Consider the following 23,242-nt stretch of genomic DNA (forward strand, 5'->3'; position numbering starts at 1 on the left):
ATGATAGGAAAACACAATATAGAGAAACAAATTTAGGAGATTTAGTGTTAGTAAAAAATGAAGCCGGTCATAAGTTAGATAATAGATATAAAGGCCCTATAAGGTAGAAAAAATCGATAAAAATAATAATTTTACTATAATTCCCTTCAGAGTAGTAAATATCGACAAAAAAATGTAGAAAATAGAAACATAGAAAACATAAATCAAAATAATAAAAATAAGAAAATCATAATACATAAAAATAGGCTTAAACTCATAGAATAAGAGCACTTTAATTTTGTAAACACAAAGAAAATTTTTATTGTATGCAAAAGAAAAATACAATAATAAAACAAAACAAAAGAGAAAAACAAATGTAAACTATTCTTTGAAATCAAGCTAAAATTATTTCATAAATTACTGGCACACACCGAAAAAAAAAAAAAAAAACCAACAAACAAAGTAAGAACAAACGGATTCAAAAATTAATAGTATAACTTGAGTAGCCATAAATAATTCGTGCACAAAATTATATATGTCTTCTCTTTCAAAGGCGGATGGTGTAGCATTCACTCATTAAGTTCTTCATTCATTTGTACAAACATATATTTCGACCCGTTTTGGAATGTCTTAAAATGCATTGACTCTTACATACATATTAATACATTTGTATATACATATATATTTTCACACGCCACGGTAACTACGCCGTCTAGTAACTTGAACCTTATTATGTTACTGTTTAAAACTAATCAAATGCTCGCCACAAGCCTTTACCTGTCTACAAATTATTCACATGATTTATTTATGTTTGCGTTGCATTTCCCACAGCAAATTTTTTTATGCTTAGAATGCAGTTCCCAGGGAACTGAAAGTATATGTATTAATACACTTACTTTTTAAGTATTAGTGTCAGTAGGTATTTTAGCTTATAGAAATTTTGTATAAAAGAAACAACTTTTTAATAAAGAAGTCAATTCTATTTGGTGCCGCTTAAATGGCACTGCACTGAATGCAAACCTTTTCATTTATAATGTTACACCAAATGATCACGAAATAGTCCCGAAAAGGTCCCAAAATGACCCTGTTGGGGTGCCGGATGGATCCAGAAAACTATCCAGAAATTATCCCAGAAGGATACCAAAGTGATCCCGAAATAGTCCCGAAATGACCCTGATGCGATTGCCGGACAAATCCCGAAAATCGTACAGAAATGACCCCGGAAAGGTCCCGAACTGACCCCAAAATAGCCCGAAAAGGTCCCAAAATAACCCTGACGGGATCCCAGACGGTTCCCAAAAACTATCCAGAAATGATCCCGGAAGGGTTCCAAAGTGATCCCGAAATAGTCCCGCAAAAGTCCCGAAATCACCCCGACGGGATCCGGAAAGCATCCAGAAATGGTCCCGGAATGATCCCGGAATAGTCCCCAAATTACCTCGACGGGATCACAGACGACTCCCGAAACCCATACAAAAATGATGCCGGATGGGTCCCCTTGTCATCCCGAAATAGTCCCGTAAAAGTCCCGAAATGACCCAGACGGGATCCCGAAACCATCCAGAAATGATCCTGTAAGGATCCCCAAATGATCACGGAATAGTCCCGTAAAAGTCTCAAAATATCTCGACGGGATCCCAGACGGATACTGAAAGCTATCCCGAAAAGATCCCGGAAGAGTCCCAAAATGATCCCGAAATAGTCTCGAAAAATACCCGAAATTACCCGGCCTGGATCCCGGAAACCATCCAGAAATGATCCCGGAAAGATCCTCAAATGATCCCGGAAGAGTCCCGACATTACCTCGACGGGATCACAGACGGATCGCCAAATGATCCCGAAATAGTCCCGAAAAATCTCCAAAATGACCCTGACGGGATGCCGGACGGATCCCGAAAACTATCCAGAAATGATCCAGGAAGGGCCTCAAAGTGATCCCGAAATAGTCCCGAAATGACCCTGACGGAATTCACGGGCAAATCAGGATAATCGTACAGCAATTATCCCGGAAGGGTCCCGAACTGATCCCGAAATAGTCTTGAAAAGGTCCCAAAACAACCCTGAAGGGATCCCGGACGTATCCCGAAAGCTATCCAGAAACGAACCTGGAAGGGTCCCAAAATGAAAAAGTCCCGAAATTACCCCACGGGATCCCGAAAACCATTCAGAAATTACCCTGAAAGGATCCCCAAATGACCTCGGAATAGTCCCCAAATTATCCCGACGGGATCACAGACGTATCCCGAAAACGATCAAGAAACGATGCCGGAATGGTTGCGAAATCATTCCGAAATAGTTCCGAAAAATCCCGAAATGACCTTGAAGGGATCCCGAAAAATATCCAGAAAAGATTCCGGAGGGGCCCAAAATGATCCCGAAATAGCCCCGAAATTACCCAGACGGGATCCCGAAAACTATTCCAAAATGATCCCGGAAGGATTCCCAAATGACCACAGAAGAGTCCCGAAATTGCCCCGACGGGATCACAGACGGATCCCGAAAACCAACCAGAAATGATTCCGGAAGGGTCTCCAAATCATCCCGAAATAGTCCCGAAAAAGTACTGATATGCCCCCGACGGGATCCCGGACGGATCCCGAAAACCATCCAGAAATTATGCAGGAAAGGTTCCCATATTATCCCGAAATAGTCCCGAAAGGAGACCGGAATAGTCCCGAAAAAGTCCCAAAATAATCCCGACTGGGTCCCGGACGGATCCCGAAAGCTATACAGTAATGACCCCGGAAGAGTCCCAAATTATCCCGAAAGAGTCCCGAAATGACCACGACGGGATCCCACACGGATCCCGAAAACCATCCAGAAATGATCCCGGAAGGGTCTCGATATTACACTGAAGGGATTACAAATAAGGTGAAGCGAATTATAAAAGCATCTTAATATGGCGCGTTGAAGCGAATGAAGAGTTAGAAACAAACATACAGATAAATCTAGTAAGTGCTAATAAAAACAATTGAAGGAGGAGGATGGCGGTAGGAGACGGAGAGCACCACCGATCGTTTTTCCAAAATTGTTTAGATCTCGATCTGTACGAGCCAGATACCAAAAATTATTGATTTAAGCAAATATTTATATTGAGCGGTAACAATTTATAGATTTTGCATAGGTGGGTGAGAGGAGGGGGAGGGCGGAGGTTGTCACTGCTCACTTTGCAAGCCCTCGACTTATTAGACCTATTGAGTTTGTAATATTGGTGAGGGTCAGTAAACGTAAAGTTATAATTTGTAAAAATTATTAAAAAGAAATTGTTCGAAGGGGTCGTGGGACAACTCCCCCCCTCTTTTCCATGGGCGAAAAAATTTCGCCAGTATACTATTGTCTTTGTCCCAAATTTCATCAAAATCCGTGTAGCTGTTCTGGCGTGATTCAATCGCAAAGACTAAAAAATATAATAATTAAATTATAACTGTTCCTAGGGGTCGGGGACCTCCCCCCTTTTGAAAAATATATAGCTAGTAGATCCTTCTAGACTATTGGCTATAGTTGTTCAAAATTTCATCCAAATCGGTTCAGCCGTTCTTGCGTGATTGAGTCACAAAGACAAACGTCTGGACAAACATACAAACGTACAAACATCCAAACTTGTATATTAGATATTAGATATTAGATTAGATTAGATATAAGATAAAGATTAACATAAGCAAACTTATTAACATCTACATATATATATATATATGTATTTCAGAAACGTTGCAACCTTACAGTAAATGTACACACTATTGAACGAAGGGATATTTACGCCCCTCCAGACTTCTAAAGCATCCAATCATTCGCCTTCAATTTTTTATTCTGCACCGTTATTTCTAATGCAACCTCAACGCATATGGATTGCAATAACGCCATCGATAACTATGTTAATAATTATAGTCGGTGCACTGTTTACGCTACCAGAAGTATTAACACAGATGACCACACAAGGTAAGACACACGCTTTTTATAAATCCAAGATTTACAAAATTTACTTATCGTTTTTCACGCTTTGCATTCTATACAAAATTCTAGATTATTAAACTTTTCACAAATCCTTTCTGGACTGCATCGCGTAAAACTTTGCATCATCATATGTATATTATTGGTAAAAGAAGAAAGTCATCTTTTAACTCCAGTAATAACTGAGACATCTAAAAAAATTATTTTTTATTACTTTTTATGAAAGAAACTATATCTTTATTATACATTGTAACGAATTTACTTCCAATTCCCCTTATTTGCAATCTTCTACTAATTTCGAATCACTAAACCGTTGAATAAATAACTCCAATATTGAATAATGAAAAATGGCCTTTATTAAAGTACTTCGCAATAACACTTATACTTTGCAACTAGCTTGCTCAATAACCAAACTGACTGATAGCTTAAATGAAACTGACTTCTCGCCCCCACTGTTGTCCCCTTTATACTGACCGACTTCCTTGCATATTTCTAGGCTTCTCTAATTCCAGAACTTACTAGTTAGTTATAAATTTCTCAGCTACAACTACAGATGTATAATTTTTATAGCTTCTCTCATACCCCATGCGCATGTATGTGTGAGCGACACTTCCACAATCACAATTGCGCACTTTAGGAGCATTTCATATAAGATATCTGCATGTGCTTGTGCGTTGCTTCTCCGCCGCGTGCACGCGTATGTGTAGACATAATGATTGAAATATTGATGTGAATTCACGTCACTGCTTAGCATCGGCCTAGAGATTGCAGTACCCCGTTAGTGCCACCAACATTCGTAACACTGCCCTCCACCTAAGTCTGATCGTTCCGATCAGACAAATCTCTCGATCAAAATGCCGCTAGCATCTCCAAATGTACCACTCTTCTACTTCGTGCTTTCCCAATGGTTTGTATGCGGTGTATGGTATCACTGATCTTCTTCACAACTTTGTACGGGCCTTCTCAACTGCACCGAAATTTGGATGGAATACCCTTCCGCCGGTGAGGGTTGTATAACAGTACCAAATCTCCCGCCAAGAAACCTTTCGAATTATTGTTCTCATCGTACCTGTGTTTCATCGAACTACTCAATACCCTGGTTCGTTCCTTCACGCTCTGTTGTTTGGCTAATGAAGTACTACGTAGAGCTTGCGCTGGACGGATTTGCTTTGCATAATCAGTATCGTTCCGACGCTTCACAACAGTAGTGTGCCCTGACTTGAAACCACCCTTGCATACTTTCTGCAAAATTCTTTCCCTCGTTTTAGTACGTCCGTTAGGGCTTTTCAATGCCAGTGTTTCTCTCACAGGTACTTTCGGTTTTGATTTGTTTAGCCCATTCATTCCCTCAACCCTTGCTCGATCTGCTGCCTTTGACTTCTGCGGTTTTTGTCGAATCTCTTTCACCACCACTCGATTACTGCTGAACTCTTCTTCCAAACTGAAGTTAAGTGGTACATCCTGGTTCTCATAGCGCATAATCTTTCTTGGCATATCGATCCTGATGTCATGGTCAACTAAGAAGTCCACTCCCAACATGACTTCATCAATGATCTCCGCCACAACGAATTTGTGTAGAACCATGACCTTCCCAATTAGAGATTCTCATATCACTTCTCCCTGGACTTGGTTATACTCGCCTGTGACCGTACGCAACCTTGCTCCAGATAACGGTTTTACTTTCCTGGTGACTAAATCAGATCGAATCAAGGAATGAGATGCGCCCGTATCTACAGTCAGTACACGCTCCTTGCAATCCACATTCCCTCTAACGGAAAGACTGCTTGATTTCCTTCCAATTTGCGACACAGATATCACAGCACATTCAATAGCTGGAGCTAGCTCACGAGTTTTACATCTGGCATGCTCTTGTTCATCTCCTCCAGGTTTGCGTTTACGGCCACCCAAGTTGCAACTACCAGGACCAAGATCGCAATGACGTGCAATGTGGCCGGGCTTCCCGCATTTGATAACTCTTTCACTCCGCTTTTGCGATGCTTTCAGCGCCTCCAATATTGCGTCTACCCACTCTGGCCTTTCTACCTCCACACGGCGTGCTTTGAAAACTGGCTTACACAGAAGCGACGCTGTTTACTGAATCAGAGCTTGTGAAAGCGTTTCTGCGAATGTTGGCTTTGGGTTTGCATATGTAGCCCTCTTCGTTTCCACATCTCGTATGCCATTTATGAAGCTCTGGATTTTTACCCTTTCAGTGTATTCCACGGGTGCGTTCGCATCGTGATTGTTCCGCTCTCCTTCGGGAATCGTCTGTAGGATTTCGGCTGCTGGCCCCTTCAATGCTACGAACAGTGCAGCAACTTTATCTTCCGCATTCCAGTTGTTCACTGCTGCGGTCTTCTCAAACTGTAGCTTGAAGGCCTGGAAAGGAACAGAACCGTCAAAAGATGGAGTTTTTACCTTTGGATTACTCGTTGAAACTGCTGGGCGATTCAAAGCATTCACCTCGGCCTCGATTTTTTCCTCAAACTGTAAAATTTTTGTATCCTGGGCCTCCAGCTTCGATGTTACCCTTATCTCCTGTGCCTCCAGCTGCGAGGATATGCGGACCTCCTGTGCTTTCACCTGCTCAGCCAACTGAGATGTCATATATGCCTTTTGCTCTTCCAGTTGAGATGCCATATATGTTTTCTGTTCTTCCAGTTGAGATTCCATCTCGGATGTAATGCGTGTCTCCTGTGATTCCAGTTGAGATGACATTTGTGACGACATTTCTGAAATGCGTGCCTCCTGTGCCTCCAGTTGGGATGATATTTGCGACAAAATTGATGTTACTGTCGATGTTTGTGCAGATATAGCAGCCAATATCATGTTCAAGTCTGTGCTCGTAACTGTCTGCGGTGTTTCTTCCATTTTTGTTGTTTCCTCACCATCAAGATGAAAGTCATACTCTTCCACGTCAATTCCTTCTAATTCCATTGCCTGTCGTAGTCGTTTCTGAAGTTCTAGTTTAATGCCGGTTGTATTCAGTCCACGGCTCTCCAAATCCTTCTTCAATTGCTGGATCTTAAATTCACTTAACTTTGGCATGTCCAAGTTGTATTCGAAGTCTTCGGAATTTATTCAACAATTCCTCTTCTGACACCAATTGTAACGAATTTACCGCAAATCCTCTTATTTTACACCTTCTGCTAACGTTCGTATCGCTAAATTGTTGAATAAATAACTCCAATGTTCAATAATGCAAAATGGTCTTTATTAGACTACTTTGAAAGTACTTCACAATAACACTTATAGTTCGCAACCAATAGCGTGCTTAAATCAAACTGCTTACTGACTACTCAGCTTTCGCTGCTTTTATACTGTCTGTTTCCTCGTCCTGGCGGCCACCGTGGTGTGATGGTAGCGTGCTCCGCCTACCACACCGGTTCACATCTTGGGCAAAGCAACATAAAAATTTTAGAAATAAGGTTTTTCAATTAGAAGAACATTTTTCTAAGCGGGGGTCGCCCCTCGGCAATGTTTGGCAAGCGCACCGAGTGTATTTCTGCCATGAAAAGCTCTCAGTGAAAACTCATCTGCCTTGCAGATGCCGGTCGGAGTCGGCATAAAACATGTAGGTCCCGTCCGGCCAATTTGTAGGGAAAAAATCAAGAGGAGCACGACGCAAATTGGAAGAGAAGCTCGGCCTAAAATCTCTTCGGAGGTTATCGCGCCTTACTGTTATTTAATTTTTTTTTTTGCCTCGTCCACTTATTTCTCCTAAGGTCTAGTAACTTCGCGAACTTCATAGTTACCAGCCATATATGTACATTAGGCCGGATCGATTTGTGGGGAGGCAAAAAAATCGCCCATTGCTCGGTGAAAATCATATTCTAGGGATCAAAATAAGAAACCATACCATACCCACTTTGAATGCCTATGTTTTTTCTTTTTGGAGTTTATTTTTCTCTTTAGAAATTTATTTAGTCAGAACATATGTAAATGAAAAAATGAATTTAACTTAGTAATAGAAAAGAAATAAAAAAAATTATTAGAAATTAGCGTTTTTACAACCCCCTTTTAAAACCAAGGCATCACTGTGATGCATTTGCATGTCGTAAACATAGTTGTGTGGTTTTTTATTCAACCGCTTTAAAAAATGAAGGTATCACTGTGACACAATTGCAGATCGTAAAATTGCTTGTGTTGTTTTTTTTAAGCCACCATAAGACACAGCAGGTAGAATTGAAATTTCCCCCAAAGGGAGGGGGGGGGGGGGGGGGGCGGAGGACATCAGAATTCGGTTTAGAGGTATGGTTCCTTCGGCAAAGTTTCTTATTGTGATCCCTAGAATACGATTTTCACAGAGCAATGAGCGATTTTTAAATCGACCCCCCCTAATGTACATGTATTTGTAGTTTACAGCCTCTCGCATAGACATATGCGTGTCTATATATAAGCACTACTTCGGCTGATGGTGCGTATCTCTCTGTTGCCTTGTATATATGTGGGTAAATGATGATTAATATCTTTATGTAGCTTGCTTTAATGTTATTATGCCTTTATTTAATAACCTTAGAGATGTGAGATCAATTATTGATCCTAATATTCGTCACAATATGAAACGTCCTCGTTTGAGTTAATAGGATTAATTCTATTATATGACTACATCATTTGAAATATCATAAAATATAATATCTTAAAATTCCCAATTTAACAACAAGAATCTATTAAACAACATAATTAAATACATGTAAATATTCAAAATTGATATTACGATCAAAACTAATATGAAATTTTACTAAAAAATTTAATATGTTTCTTATCATCTTAGATTGCTTTTATGAATATTTTTCCTTCGATTAAAACTGATGTGCCAAGATCCTTTTCAATTACTTTTTCCATAAATATTTTATCAATTTATTTACACCTTTTAGGAAATGATAACACCGCACCTCTTCTTTTTAAATATATAATAATTCAATTAACGTTTATTCACTTTCTTTCGCCCTTTCTTAGGTATATATGTATCTATAAAAAGTTAGATTACGAATTTTCACAAATTATATCTAATATATATAATTCTTCTGTCACGGTGTTAGAGGCTTAACTCCTCCGAAACTGCTGAACCGATTCTCATGAATTTTTGTGCGCATATTGGGTAGGTCTGAGAATCGGCCAACTTCTACCTTTTTTTTCGCTACGTGCCTAGCGTCTTGAGAACAAAACGTGGACCCGGGTACCCCTAGAATGTGTTTGTACAATATGGATATCAAATGAAAGCTGTTGATGAGTGCTATAGTACAGGATAATTTTCATACCACTGGGAGGCTAGGGTCTCGAGGCATAGCCCAAAACGTGGACCCGAGTACCCCTATAATGTGTTTATACAATATGGATATCAAATGAAAGCTGTTGATGAGCGCTATAGTACAGGATCATTTTCATATAACTGGGAGGCTAGGGTCTCGAGATATAGCCCAAAACGTGGACCCGGGTACCCCTAGAATGTGTTTATACAATATGGATATCAAATGAAAGCTGTTGATGAGTGCTATAGTACAGGATAATTTTCATACAACTGGGAGGCTTGGGTCTCGAGATATAGCCCAAAACGTGGACCCGGGTACCCTAGAATGTTTTTATACAATATGGATATTAAATGAAAGCCGTTGATGAGTGCTATAGTACAGGATAATTTTCATACAACTGGGAGGCTAGGGTCTCGAGATATAGCCCAAAACGTGGACCCGGGTACCCCTAGAATGTGTTTATACAATATGGATATCAAAATAAAACTGTTGGTGAGTGCTATTTAGGGCGGAACAACGTCTGCCGGGTCTGCTAGTGTATCTATAAAAAGTTAGATTACAAATTTTCAACATTTATTGCGATCGCACTACACCTTTATAAATTTTAGTTGAACTAGAACTAACTTTGACCATTAGAGTAAATTTTAAATATTTTGGAAATATATACAGACGGATCAAGATGCTTGTGTGTAGCTGAGAATAATTTCGGAACTCAATAAGCCGCAGCTTGTTACAGCCTACCAAGCTGCGGATTTATTGGAATTTAAGTTATCCTAACGGTCAGTATTGTTAACATCTTTAAGAGAGTAATTTATATGTACATATTGGTATGTAGTTTTCTTTAGGTTTAATTTATAGGGGAATTAAAGACAATATGGCAAGTAAGTAAATATAAAAGCAAAGGTAAGTATTTTTAGGGTATGTAGGCGATTGCAATATATTTTTAATTTTTCGTGTTTAGGTTTTTTCTAATCAAACAACTCGATTAGATTGGAATCCATGTCTTCAACATGGCGGCCGGCCTGCGGAGTTGCTGCTGTAAAGTGGCATACCGATGCCACTCGTTTTTGGCAATTAGCCCAACGCACGCCCACACAAACGCACAATAAAAACCATTTTTAATTTTTAACTTTAGTTTCTTTTTATTTAGGTTCAATTTTAAGTTTTTTCGTACGACTAATGTCTTTAGGTTTTTATTCTAACAATTTATTTTTGGTCCTCCTTATTTGTACCAATTACAAATTTAGTTTCACTTTTTCGTTTCTTTCTAATTTGCGCGTCGGCCGGTTTACTTCAAACTCCACTCAATACTGAAAAACTGCTGACGCTTCAGAAGCAGCTTTGCCGGTATGCAAAAGTGCATAACGGGAAAATCGTATGATGCGATGGCGTAATAGATTCGAGTAACGGGAGATTCAACCAATGGGGTTGAGTCTCCGCGTCATTCGACTCTAACATTTTAAGTGATGCCAAGTGTTAATATGAGCATTGCATCTTTTTATTTATTAGAGGGGGAGTTGCTAGATTTAAACGCAGTGACCCAATTTGACACTACATCTTCCCCCTTTAGAAAAGAAGAATTCGGCAAGGTGATCAGTCTTGCCACATTCTTCTTTAGGCTTTACTAGGATTAAGATTTAAATTTATAAGAAAATGAAATATGTAAAAAAATAATGTTTTTAGTTTGAAGTAAGCCGTTACTATTTTTTAAAATGTATGCTTATTATTAAATTGAGTAAAATATTTTTTTTTTTATTTTATAAAATATATATATTTATTAAGTATTTCAATTTAACATCTAAATTTTGTACATTAGGCCGTATTAGAAATTAACATTAATTGTTTGTTTAGTTTGGCCTTCATTGGCATGTTCTTAAAGTAGGTTTATATTTAAAGATTATTTTCGGCTATCAATACAATTAATATTTTGTATACGATTTTTGTGTACAGTTTTTTCAATTTTATTAATTTCATCGTAAATTGTTACATTTGGTCCGTCGATATTCTTTATTATGTAGGGACCTTGATATATATTTCTATGTTTATTTCTCGGTTCTGTTTCTACTAAAACCCTATCATTAATTTTAATTTCTAAAGGCTTTGCCGTTTTATCGTATAATTCTTTATTTCTAATTTTATGTTTATTAATCAAATTTGTTGCCATTTTATGAGATTTTTGCATTCTATATTTTAGCTCTTTTGTATAATTTTCTACATTATATATCGGATCGATTTGTTCCTTTTGTAATTCATGTGGCAATGTAGACTTCCTGCCAAATATTAATTCGAACGGAGTAAATTTAATATCGAAAACCGAACTACTTGTAGTATTATGTAAAAATGTAAAATACTTCAAATACGTATCCCAATCTGAATACGTTTCATCTAGATATGCACGTAAATATTCGTTAAAGACTCTATGGTTTCTTTCAACAGTACCAACAGTTTCGTGGTGATAAGCTGTTGAGAAATCATGATTAATTTTTAAAAGTTTTGTTAATTCCGAGAATAATTCTTTTTGTATTCCGTCCCTAAATCGGATCTAATGGCTTTCATTGTACCATATGTTAATATAAAGGTTTCAAAAATAGCACATGCGATAGTTTTTGCTGATTTATCTGGTACAGCTACTGTTACCAGGTACTTAGAAAAGTCACAGATCATAGTAACAGCGAACTTGTTACCATAGTTTGATTCTGGAAGTGGACCTATTGTGTCGATAATCACTATGTCAAATGGTTTACAGGGTGTTGGAGTAAGGACAAGATATTCTTTTGTTTTTGGTCTCACTTTATTTAAAAGACATTTATTGCAATTTTTAAAAAATTTCGCTATATCACGTGTCATGTTTTTCCAGTAATATTTAGTTCTTAATTTGGCATATAACCTTTTTGTTCCGCAATGACCTCCTAACACTGGATCTTCGTGATAAATTGTCATATGTTTTTGTTTCTGTTCATTGTCTGTTACGGTCTCTACAGGGTCCGTCAATATTATTTGTAATGATTTTAAAATTTATTTCCGCGGATTTTAAAATTTGTAATTGTAAAATTATTGAAAAATATATCATTTTTTGGCCATTCTAATTTTTTAATATTGTGATTGTCGGCTGCTTTTTCCAGCCTCAAAAGTAACTCATCCAAATTCGTTATTTCGTTAACAGTCACGATATTAAGTAAATTATATTTTTTATGTTTTAAATGCGCATAAATTTGTAAATTGGAGATCTCCTTATGTTTATTATATTGTATTGTTGATTTTACTCGCGGTATCTTTTTTGAAAAATCGTATGAAAATTTATCATAAACTTGTACTTTATTATCGTTAGAAGTCGTATCATTTAAACTTATTTTTTCATTTTGTAATTCTTGTTGTTTAGTTTGTGATCGCGTTTTAACGGCTAAAACGTGTTTTGTCGAATCTTTAATCTCGTCTATACTTATACGCGAAAGAGCATCAGCCACAACATTCGATTTTCCTTTAATATATTCAATTGTAAAATTGTATTCTGATAAATCTAATCTGATTCTAGAGAGTTTCGAGGAAGGATCTTTCGTATTAAATAGATAAACTAATGATCTATGGTCTGATTTTACCGTGAAATGTGTACCGTAAACATATGGGCGAAAATGTTTTATAGCAAAATGTATTGCTAAAAGTTCTAATTCTATGATTGCCTTTTTCTGTTCGGCTTTATTGAAAGATTTTGATGCAAAGCAAATCGGTAAATCATTATCTCCATGCTTTTGGCTTAATATAGCGCCACAACCACTCTTAGGTGCATCTACAGTGATAATAAATTCCTTTGAAAAATCAGGGTATTGTAATAATTGAGAAGACATTAATGATAATCTTAATTTTTCGAAAGCATTTTCGCAAGCATCATCCCAAACAAATTCAACTTTTTTCCGTTAGGTATAAAACGCCTATAATAATTTGCAAACAGCGTCTTTGTCTTTAGGCTTATTGTATTTTTTAATTGCGTCTATTTTTGTGGTGCATTTATGGCCTAAAAAAGTTACTTCAGAACGAAGGAAATTGCATTTGTTGGGATTTAACTTTAAATTGAATTTTCTACAAGTATTGAAAACTTTTTTTAAATTTTTGAGGTGATGTGTCTCGCTACAACCGATGACGATAACATCGTCAATGTACATAAAAGCTTCATTTGGCGAAATGCCTGAAAATGCTAATTACATTATACGTGAAAAAGAGTTTGGTGCTATATTTAAACCGAAAGGTAAAACTTTCCAACGAAAATCTCCTCGATCTGTACTGAAAGATGTAACGTCTCTAGAATTGACATGAAGTGGTATTTGGTGAAAACCAGAAAAAAGATCTAAAGTCGAAAAATATTTGGCTCTGCCAAGATTGTCGAGTATGTCGTCTACGCGTGCCAACGGAAATTTGTCTGCGATAAGCTTTTTGTTGCTGCTCTGAAATCAACGCACATACGATAAGACTTTTGGCCTGAAGGATCTTTTTTCGGCACCAAAATTAAAGGACTGTTATAATTAGAAAAGCTGGGTTCTATTAAATCATTTATATTTAGATTTATTTATATTTATTTATTTATTTACCAACGTAGTACAGAGTAAGACCAGATATAGTCTTTTAGAAGTAGTTCAACTAGGTTATTAAACATAAAACAGTGTAAATATGTATATTCTAACTTAAATCTAAATAACAAATTTAGAATACATCTAACCTTAACGAAAGAAAAGATAGTCAAGATCAAAGTGGGAAAAGGGGAAAGAAAACAGAAGCAGGTATCTTAAACACCCTTACAATGTTTTTGCATTGTTTTCATACAGCTTTGAAGTACTTGAGTATTACATCCTTGTAGTTGAATCTATTTAGTCCAGCCTTCACATTATCTGGGATTGAATTCCATAATTTAACCGCGCTAATGAAAAATAGTCTAGATGAAGTTAAGTAATTGTGCGATGGTACGACCAGACTCTGATGTCTCAGTGATCTCACTGGTCTCAACCTTTCGAATAAGTAATTTGGTGTCTTCCACAATAATAATTTGTATATAAAGATACAATTCCTGGCGACTAGATAATATTCAAGGCTGCACCCAAAAATTTTCGTTCGACAGGCACATATGTTATCATATCTACCAATCCCGTAAACGTATCTCGTAGCATTGTTAAACGCTACAGCAACTTTGTTGTATGACACTGAGTCCATCTTACTATATACTGTATCGGCGTACGTTATAAGTGGCATAATTAACTGCAGCACAAGCTTTCGCCTGGTTTCAACGGGTGTGAATGGGGCCGAGACTCTTAACTTCCGTAATATCGCATAAATATTGGTAACTACCCTGTTGACATGGTCACTACAAGTAAGTTTACAGTTCACAATACAACCTAGACTTTTTACTCTGTCAACAAATTTAAGTGGACTAGTTCCAATATACAACGCAGGAAGGTCAATATTATATACAACACTATGAAATATAGGCAAGACATAAGACTTGGATGCATTCAAACACAACGAATTTTCACTAGCCCAAAGAGAGATTGCAGACAGATCATTATTAATTTTGAAACATAAATCTTCAACAAGACCGATACGACTTGACAAATGTAACTGCATATCATCGGCATATGCATGAATATTGACATACTGGCACACATCAAAAATATCATTCACAAATAGACTAAACAGAAGTGGACCAAGGACCGACCCTTGCGGTACGCCAGCATACACAGGTTTAGACTGCGACAAAGAATTTCCTGATTTAACTTTCTGCGTTCTATCCTTAAGATAACTGGCAATAAGCTTGACTGAGCTATCCTCAAATCCGAAGTAATACTTCAGCTTCGTACATAGCAGCTCAAGATTCACAGAATCAAATGCTTTGGAGAAATCTAGTAAACAAAGAAGTGGTAGGTCGCCAGTATCAAAACTAGTTCTTATGTCATCCAATGCTTTAACCATTGCTGTAGAGCAGCTGTGCTTTGGTCTGAAGCCAGATTGCAACGGACTGAGTAATTTATTTTGCTGGATAAAGTAAGAAATTTGTGCTGCCATTAAATTTTCACATACGTTCGAAAATGTAGGCAGTATGCTGATAGGCCTATAATCACCTGCACACGTAGCATTAGTTTTTTTTGCAATAGGAAGAATAATTGCTTTCTTCCACATCGTGGGAAAACATGAAGGGGTGAAGCAGAAATTTATGATGTGAGTAAGCGGACCTAGTATAAACTCCATTACGATCTTAATAAATCTTAGAGAGATTCCATCCTCCCCCAAAGCATTCGATTTTATACTTAATAAAGCCTTCAAAACATCAACCTCGCCAATTGTATCAAATTGAAATTTGTTATCAGGGCCGACATAGGAGGAGTAATCTTTTAGCAGGGCTGGAGCATTGACGTCATTGTTAGTGCTAACAAAAAAGGCATTTAGTTCATCCACATCTATTTCACACTTAGTAGTATCCTTTCCATGTATTTTAAACCTTTTTAAGTTTCTCCACAACTCCTTTGAAGGAAGTGAGGGATCTAGCTTTGATTTACTGTACCTACACTTTGCCTGCCTGATAATAGCTGTTGTTTCATTTCGCACTTCTTTGTATCGACACCAGGAAATATCAGTCCTATTTTTACGCCACTTACCATAATATTTTTGACGTTTCTTAATAGCCGATCGAACTCTCGAATTGTACCAGGGACACGAACTGTTAATAACACTTGCATAACGAATAACCACATGCACATTAAACAATCTGGTCAAGTTATTATTAAGAAAATCTAACTTGGTATCAACCGTGTCAAGAAACCAACAGTCAGTCCAATCAACACCACATATATCGGAGTACAACGCATTAACATTCAACGATTTAAAATCACGATACACAAATGTACAATCTAAATCAGAACGGTTCATTTCAACATCTATAGTACAGAAAATCAAATCATGGTCAGAAACAAAGCATATTTGCTCAAATTTTAGGACGTGCCAGGGATCACAAGTTACAAAATAATCAAGAAGACTGGGTACAGAATTATTATCAAATCTCGTCGGGTTAGCACTATTGACAACACATAGACCTGCTGTTGCAAGCTGGTCAAGTAGTTTACTACTGTAGGAATCATTAACAAGTAGGTTCACACTAAAATCACCACAAATCAAAATACGTTCATAATCAATTACAAATTCGGACAAATCAACAAAAAATGATTCTAATGAAAAAGTTTTTTTTGGTTGTAAAGACATATTACCATAATTTTATTTACTCCATCTGACAGTTCAGTGAAAATATATTCAGCATCACAGGAATTAGAAGTTTTTAGTAGTCTAGATTTGAGTGTTTTTTTACAGTACACTGCAACTCCCCCTCCTTTTTTGTACCTACGATCATTCCGAAATAGATTATACCCATTAATCGAAAAGTTGAGATCAGGAATCTCACTGCAGAACCATGTGTCAGAGACACAAATCACATTCACCGCAGAATCCTCAAAAACATACCTAACAAAATCGAGTTTGTCATGGCTAAGGCTACGAGCATTAAAATGTACTGCATTGAAGCCATGATTTTGCTTACAAAAAATATCAATCAAAATTCTTTCATTTTCATTAGCGCCAGGGCAAGATCTATGGAATGACCCCATACACATAAAGCTGAACCAAAACAGAACGAACCAAAAGCAGGCAAGCAACACGCATGTATGTACAAGAGACCAAGGCAAAAACAATGGAGGAATGACAAAATAAAGAAAGACAGACAATTAAACACATGATTGAAAAATAGAGAAAAAAACGGTGGTGACAACAATTAAACATGTGATAGGATGAGAGTGTAGGGGGACAGTAGATTGTTTGAAAAAGAAGATTAGAGAAAAAATAAAGAGAATATATAATATTAGATACACTTAACATTAATCATACATAATCAGGTGTCTGCAGCAACAACACGCTCAATACTCTCGATATCAGTCACCTTGAAAGCTTTACAATTTGGACGTACACGAACATACACATATCCACGAACTGAGAAAGCAGCAACGAGCTTTTTCTCTCTTCTCAACTGCATTGAAAAATGGATTAGCTCACGATTGTTTTTGGTTAGGCACTCATGTATGTGTATTTTCCCGTCCGAATTTATTCCTACATCACGATGCATTAGTGGACGCTTATTCTCTTTGCAAAAACGGGCCACTGCTTTAAAGAGTGTAGATCGATCATCAGAAGAGCTCAGTCGTACAATGACAGATGCAGGTGTTGCTGTTGTTTTTGTTAGGCACACGAAACGCCGAGGAAATAGGCAATGCTGGCACCTTCAATGATTGGCACATTTTGTTAACAGTGCCTTTAATGCTTTCACCATCACTGACGGGGAGGCCATTAATTATTATGTCACTGGAAACAGATTTGTTTTGGCATTCATTTAACTCTTTTTTTAGTAGCACAATTTTCTTTCGCAGTTGTTCATTGCATTCAACCTGAGCTTCTGCTTTAACCACTCTTTCCTCCATTTTGCTCAGCACCTTCTTTAGGTTTGACATTTCAGCCATAAGCCGCTCTTCAGAACTTTTCAGACGATCTGCAATCTCTTCAATGATGGCCGTTCTCTGCATCTCCAATTTGTCTTCAATAAGCTCAATCCAAGATGAAGGTAACGAGCTCTCTTTTAAACCAGATCTGCCGACTGCACTCGCATTTTTGTTGGGAGTAAATACCACTTGGCGGGAAGCTCTAGTATCGGGCATCTTCGATAAATTTGTTGTTTGTGATATTGCTGTTGTTTGTTATATTGTTTGTAATTAGGAAAAATTAAATAATTATACACAAAAAGCAGAATAGCTTCGTATCAAGTGATTGAGTAGAAACAATTAAACGATGAAAATCAATACGCAAAGCCCGCAAACGCCAAAAAAGCAATAAATTTTCGACTTGTTTATTAATTTCTTCACGTTGTGTATATGGTAAACGATAATTTTTTATATAGACTGGATTTTTATCAGTTAAACGTAGCTTTTGTTCGTAAAAATTATTTAAAGTCATACGATCAGTTTTTAAAGCGAATACATCGGCATATTTTAAGCATAAATCTAGTTATTGTTTTTGAGCATAACCCGGCATTTGATTTTTCAAAATTTTCGTTAATTCCTCTAAGCGTTTTTGATCTTTTGAAGTTTCATTGATTTTGTAGACATTGTAGTTGGTGCTATCTTCCGTTACGATATTGCAATTGTTGACATGTTTTACTTTGTCAGTAATATTTAAAATTTTTAGAACTGGATTATTTGTGTCAACAATGCACTTTGCCGTAAAAACACCACTACAGATTTCTTGCGAGTCTACAAAAACATGATTATCGCATTTTGGTAATTTAAATAACCGGTAAACTTCACATCTCGGAGGAATAACTAAAGAATCGGTACTTGTGCCGTGTTAAATTGGTATATTTGCGTTATCTAATCCGGTGTCAATAGTTGTGCTATCGCTTGCATAATTAATAATGAATTTATTTAATTTTAAAAAGTCTTTGCCGAGTATTCCGTCTGAAGGTATATTGAAATCGTCGTTAACTACAAGTAAAGTATGCGGTATTAAAAATTTATATGCAATTAAGTTGGTTTTTAAGGTTCCTAAAGTTGAAATTGTTTCAGGTGTTACGCCTGTTATGTTGGTTATTTCGTTACTATTAAAGTAACAATTTTGAGATAAACTTGAAATTTTGATTAAAGAAATATCTGCTTGAGAATCTACTAGAAAAGTACATGGTTTGTAGGAATCGCTACATTGAAGTTCAATAAAATCTGAATAATTAAGGTTCAAGCAGTAGATGGATTTTAATATTTTTGAAGAAGATTCGTTTAATTGTCTAAATCGTGATCTCGATCCCCCAGTGTTCGCTCCTGAGGGTCGTTCACGTTTAAAGCGCGTACATTGGCATTACTTCGCGAATTTGAACGTCTTTTATTATTATTAGCATTATTGTTACTACTACTAGGCTGATTGTTTCTATTAGTGCTATATCTGTCATTATTACCTCTATTAGAATTATTGTACCCGTAATTATTATTGTTGTAGTTATTTCTATTGTTATTGTTGAATCTTGCATTTGGATTGTTGTACCTACTATTGAAATTATTACCTCTATAATTTCGTCGAAAGCTACTTTTCCAACTACCACGAGTATGGAATGCTAGTACTTGTCTTTCTTTAACTTCATTATTACGTTCAACAATCAACTACGTCTTTTGAATCACTGAAGGTAGTTGAAGCCAGGATGGATTTGACCAATTCTGAACGAGTGTTCAACCTGCACAGATTCACTGTTTGCTCTACGGCCATTTCATGTGCCTTGGCTTGTGTCATACCTTCAATAATCAAAGAACGTTCCAATGCGTCGGATAGTTCTTCAACGCGCTTAGCAAAGTCTGAGTAGTTATTATTGATGACGTGTAAAGACGCGATTTTACCAGAAAAAACTTTCGAGTTGTCGGGTTTTATTCTATTTCTCAAGGCAATCTTTATGTCATCGACTGAATTTATTACGGTTAGTAGTGCTTCGCGTGCTTTTCCCTCAAGTTTGGATTTCAAAAATGCAATAAAAGTGCTATTTAAATTTTCATCTGAGAAGACTTCAATTAATTTTATTTTGTCGATAAAAGATTCTAATGCCAGTGGATCGCCGCTGTAGTTGTCCCTAATAATTGAGGCGCAACTGGTAATTAACACCTTTTTCTGTTCTGAGGTTGCCATGATTGAAATATTGTTATTTGATTGTAAATCTGAAGAATTATTTGTTGGAGGCAAAGTAGAAGAATTTGAAGTAGAGTGAGAATTGGAAAAGCCAGCTCCTGACTGAAAATTGGAAGTGCTAGTTAGTAGGTTGTCTGAATTATTAGACGAATTTGCTGAAGGCTGAGTGTTTATAATATTAGTTACTGACTGAAAATTTGAATTATTATTTTCTGCGATATCTGAGTCATTAAATCCTAAAAAAGCTTCTTGACGAGCTAGTGAACACCTTCCTTTAGAGCTTGATTTATCGCTGGAATTGCCCTCAGAATCGGACATGTGTTTGAAACAGGATAATTTTATTGAAAATTATTTTAAAAGAAAAAATTTTGTAAATCAGGTAAATATTTTGTAAATCCGAGTATTATTTGAAAATCCGGTTAATATTTGTCGCGTTTGGTATAAATTTTATAAAATGGTAAGTCTGGTTAAGAAAATTATATAATTAGTTTTTTTTTTTTTTTTTGAAAACAAAGGAACATCCGGTCGGCGGATTTTCTCTAAATTATAGGCTAGAGAAATGCCTACCCCCTTCCGTGCCGAACTTAGTCGGACTTACCGACTGTCCCCCACTAGGTTAGCCCCGCTAGCTAACCAAAAGACAGGCTGTCCTGAAAAGGACACTTGGTCTGTGGTTTCTCGCCCCCCAGAATGGGCTTTGCAAAAGGAAATAGGCAAGCGTGTTCCGGTTTTCTTTTATTTTGTGAAAAACCGAAACAGGCTGGTATATTTTTTTTCGGACTATTGGAAAAAAATATAAAAAACCTCACTTGTTTTCACAAGCCTACCCAAAATTTTTCCGAATATACGGCGATGTTTAGACCACATCGCTTTATATTGAAAGTATGACGTATATTGTATCACGGACTCTCCGCTTTCTATCAAAAAAATCTTCTATTATATTGCGGACGCACCGCTATTAATAAAATTTCCAAACCGTTTCACGAGAACATGTATATATATAATATCTACAGCAAACGAAACGCTTTGTTTAAGTTGTGGTTGATGAAAATATTTTAATTTTTTCCATATTAAATTCATGTGGTTTATGTACATATACGAAGGCAAAAATTTCATTTTATGGCATTCAGAGGGGAGCTCAGGATTTTGTGCAAATGGTCATTGAATTTACAAACTGGTGTAGTATTGTTACACCAAAACGCGAAAAATTTATGTGGCTATGCATTAGCAACATCATGGCAAAAACGCAATATCAAACCCGAAGTAAATGTACAAAACTCTGAACTGCCTAATGTATTTTAATTAATATATATATATATATTTTTTTTCACAAAATATGTTACATTTCAGTAGTAATTTCTCAAAATGTTAAAAGAGACCAAGGAAACTCTCTGTGATATATGATAAATTCAGTAAATTCAATTTTGATACATTTAAATTTAAATGTAATTTAAATGTTTATAAGTATTTAATCTGTGCAATGTATATTGTAAATGTTTACAAAAATTACTAAAACTATTTTCCAACTTTTTCTGACGGAAACTTCTAAAACTTGGAAATGGCAATAATTGAATTAACTACAAAAATGCATTATTTAAAAAAGCATTAGAGAAATATTTGCATAAAACTGTAGAAAAAGCTTTATTTTAGCAAAAAAAAATTTTCAAGAGAACGAGAAATTCAATATTAAATTTTTAATATATTTTGATTTTTTCCAAAAGCATTTTGTATTGAGGGTAAATGTACAAATAGGAAAGTTTATCGCTTTGAAAAGCATGCGAAAAATATGTATATAAAAAAATCTTTATTTTAGCAAAATTTTTTTTCGCTTACGATTAAAATAAGATATGTTTTTAAAATAGAATACATACTTTACATTCACGTCGCCAGTTGTGTTGGTATGAGATGTGCTGCGTGCTGGTTAAAAATTTGGTCGGTGATAGGTCTGGTCTCAAATTATTCGTGGTTCATCTCCCAATTGTTATCTTCACCCATACCTGTTTCTAATTCTAACATAGCTAACGCTGTTGTCCACGCTGTTCACAGTGCGATGATATTTCAACATTTAATTTGCATTCCACATGATGTATTTTATTTGATTCATATTTTTCGCAGGCTAAATTATTTATAATGGGCGTAGTTTGATGCACCCATAATATAACAATAGCGTCGATTTTGCAAAATTTTTTGTAATTGTAATTTTTCACGCAATTCATAATGCGAACGCGTCGGCTTTATAACAAATGTTGTTGTAAGCCGCAAAATGTATGAAAATGTTTTAACCGTAAGTAGTAAATTAGTACGTGGCACCCGACTAATCGTTCCAATTCCTCTCGTGCATTTTCCGGTTTGATGGCATCTGCTCTAGGGTTTCGATCCATTTCTTAAAAAAAGATTGATTAAATCGATTATCTTTTTAGACAAATTCGATTTTTGGCCTTCAAAGTTTTGACCAAGTATTTATTAAAAAAAAACGTTCAGAAAATATGTTTGTTGTAATTTTTATATAAATTTGCCTCTTTTGCTCACGGTCGCCATATAAAGTGGCATACCGATGCCACTCGTTTTTGGCAATTAGCCCAACGCACGCCCACACAAACGCACAATAAAAACTATTTTTAATTTTTAACTTTAGTTTCTTTTTATTTAGGTTCACTTTTAAGTTTTTTCGTACGATTAGTGTCTTTTGGTTTTTATTCTAACAATTTATTTTTGGTCCTCCTGATTTGTACCAATTACAAATTTAGTTTCACTTTTTCGTTTCTTTCTAATTTGCGCGTCGGCCGGTTTACTTCAAACTCCACTCAATACTGAAAAACTGCTGACGCTTCAAAAGCAGCTTTGCCGGTATGCAAAAGTACATAACGGGAAAATCGTATGATGCGATGGCGTAATAGATTCGAGTAACGGGAGATTCAACCAATGGGGTTGAATCTCCGCGTCATTCGACTCTAACATTTTAAGTGATGCCAAGTATTAATATGAGCATTGCATCTTTTTATTTATTAGAGGGGGAGTTGCCAGATTTAAATGCAGTGACCCAATTTGACACTACACTGCATCGAGGACCCTTGGAGTTTCTCCAAAGTAACGGCGGCCCTTTTGACCAGTTTATGGATGTGCCGTTGGTGCTGCTGGTATCATGGCCAAGAAGGCGTGGCAATTACGCAAGGAATGGGGTTGGCAACAAATTCTGCATTTTCCAAAATCCATATTGATATCTGTAAAGAGACCATTAAAACAACAAATTAGCGATGTGATTGGGTAGGAGTGATTAGGGGGATAGAGAAAGAGAGACGGAGGTTGAGCAAGGGAACTATGAGCTGGGT

The sequence above is a fragment of the Eurosta solidaginis genome, chromosome X (genome assembly GCF_040869045.1).
Source record: "Eurosta solidaginis isolate ZX-2024a chromosome X, ASM4086904v1, whole genome shotgun sequence".
Lineage (NCBI taxonomy): Eukaryota > Metazoa > Arthropoda > Insecta > Diptera > Tephritidae > Eurosta > Eurosta solidaginis.